Here is a 2,500-nt window from a genome sequence, read left to right as displayed (position 1 = left end):
TCATTGTTAAGCTATTATGTTTTAAGACTCTCTCTCTCTCTCTCTCTCTCTCTCTCTCTCTCTCTCTCTCTCTCTCTCTCTCTCTCTCTCTCTCTCTCTCTCTCTCTCTATATATATATATATATATATATATCCATCCGCACACTTGTTTTTACTATATAGGGGAGATAGAGAATAGAAATTACAAATATAATAAGACTTAATTTATGTCATACTGTTGTATTATTATAACTTCTAATATAGCCACTTATTTACAATTGTATGCATGTATGTTTGTATGTATGTGTATATATATATATATATATATATATATATATATATATATATATATATATATATATATATACACGTATGTATCTATCTATCTATATATATATATATATATATATATATATATACATATATATATATATATATATTTATATATATATATATATATATATATATATATATATATATATATATATATATATATACATGTATATATTAATTCCTGATTTTCGCCAATCTTCGGCCTATTGTTATTACTATAATGAAGCAAAGTTAACCATATTAAATTAGATCTCACAGATGATTGTATTCATATTGAATTCAAATTTTAATTTTTCTTCGATGTCAAATAGATTAGAATATTAAACACATTTCGATATGTTTCAACAACAACAAAATTAGTTTTCAATGTCATGAATTATGGTAAGTAATTTAAGGTTAAAATTATTGCTCAATGATTATCAAATCGGAATCTAAGAAAAAAAAAATTTATGGCTTGCGGTAATTGATAATTATTAAATACAAGGCAGGCCTGTCAACAATGCATAAGCATTCAATTGATCGTAACAAACACGATAAATATTTCTAGATAGTTTTACATCATGAAGTTCAATACTACACAGTATTCTAGAAGTTTTATCCCAGCTGTGACCAAGCTGTGGAATGATATTCCTAATCGGGTAGTTGAATCAGTGGAACTTCAAAAGTTCAAACTTGCAGCAAATGTTTTTTATGTTGAACAGGGTGACAAGTCTTTTTATAGTCTATATGTTAAATATCTATTTGATGTTATTGTTTATAAAATATTTTATTTCCATTGTTCATTACTTCTTTTATCGTTTATTTATTTCCTTATTTCCTTTCAGCACTGGGATATTTTTCCCTGTTAGAGCCCTTGGGCTTATAGCATCTTGCTTTTCCAACTAGGGTTGTAGCTTAGCTAATAATAATAATAATAGTAATAATAATATAATAATAATAATGATAATAATAATAATAATAATAATATTACGGAAATAAATCGAGAGATATTTACACTAGGATAATTATACCCAAAATATAAATAAGGTTCACAATAAAAATAAACATTTTATAATAACGTTTCTATGATATTAGCCTGTTGGTAGCGTCCTTGCCTGGTGATTGCCAGACTGTGGTTTGAATCCCGGTCAAACTCGTAAGTTCCTTTGGTCGCTGCAATTTCCCCAACCTTGTGAGCTAAGGATGGGGATTTGGAGGAGCCTGTAGGTATATTTTTCTGAGTTTTCAGCTGCCATTTTCTGGCCCTTCTTGGTCCTAGCTTGGGTGGAGAGGGGCTTGGGCAATGATTATATGTATTGTCACGGGCCGAGAGAAGGTTGTGACTCAAAGACAGTATGAAAGCAACTGAGTAAGTTTATTATAGAACACTCTTCTTTATATACAAAAGCTCAAGGCAACAAGATTTTTCATGTTTAAAAACAGACACTGTTACAGAGGAGAAAAGCAGACATGTTTATTCTGGCTCTTTTTTGTGCGAGGGAAGAGCGAAGATACAAGCATAATATATACACAAGATGAACTATGTACGATCGTGTGACACACGGTTGGTACAGTATATATGGTCGGTCTCTAGGGCATTGTCCTGCTTGATTGGGCAATGCCACTGTCCCTTGCCTCTGCCATTCATGGCGGGCCTTTAAACCTTTAAACATGAAAACGTGTTTTCCCAAATACATTTGCAGGAAATTGTCAAAGGAAAAAAGTAAATTTGCAAATCTGAATTAAGTGGCCTTGTTTTCAAAAGATACGTTTCATGAATATACGCCTTCACATAACATGACACTTATCTTACGCTTTTACTTTACGCCTCAGATATGTTCCTCCCATACTTGAAAGTGTAAAGTATCTTACGAAAACAGGTTTGGTTAATGATACATATTCTGTAAGTACACTTGAGAAATGTTGTTTCCTTCATGCTTTTTTCAAGTTAAGATAATATTTTGGCGTATATATCCATGATTTTTTCAAGTTAAGATAATTTTTTGGCGTATATATCCATGATTTTTTCAAGTTAAGATCATTTTTTGGCGTATATATCCATGATTTTTTCAAGTTAAGATCATTTTTTGGCGTATATATCCATGATTTTTTCAAGTTAAGATCATTTTTTGGCGTATATATCCATGATTTTTTCAAGTTAAGATAATTTTTTGGCGTATATATTCATGATTTTTTCAAGTTAAGGTAA

Source organism: Palaemon carinicauda, chromosome 8, assembly GCF_036898095.1.
Source record: "Palaemon carinicauda isolate YSFRI2023 chromosome 8, ASM3689809v2, whole genome shotgun sequence".
Classification (NCBI taxonomy): domain Eukaryota; kingdom Metazoa; phylum Arthropoda; class Malacostraca; order Decapoda; family Palaemonidae; genus Palaemon; species Palaemon carinicauda.
Note: the sequence above shows the minus strand (reverse complement) of the source record.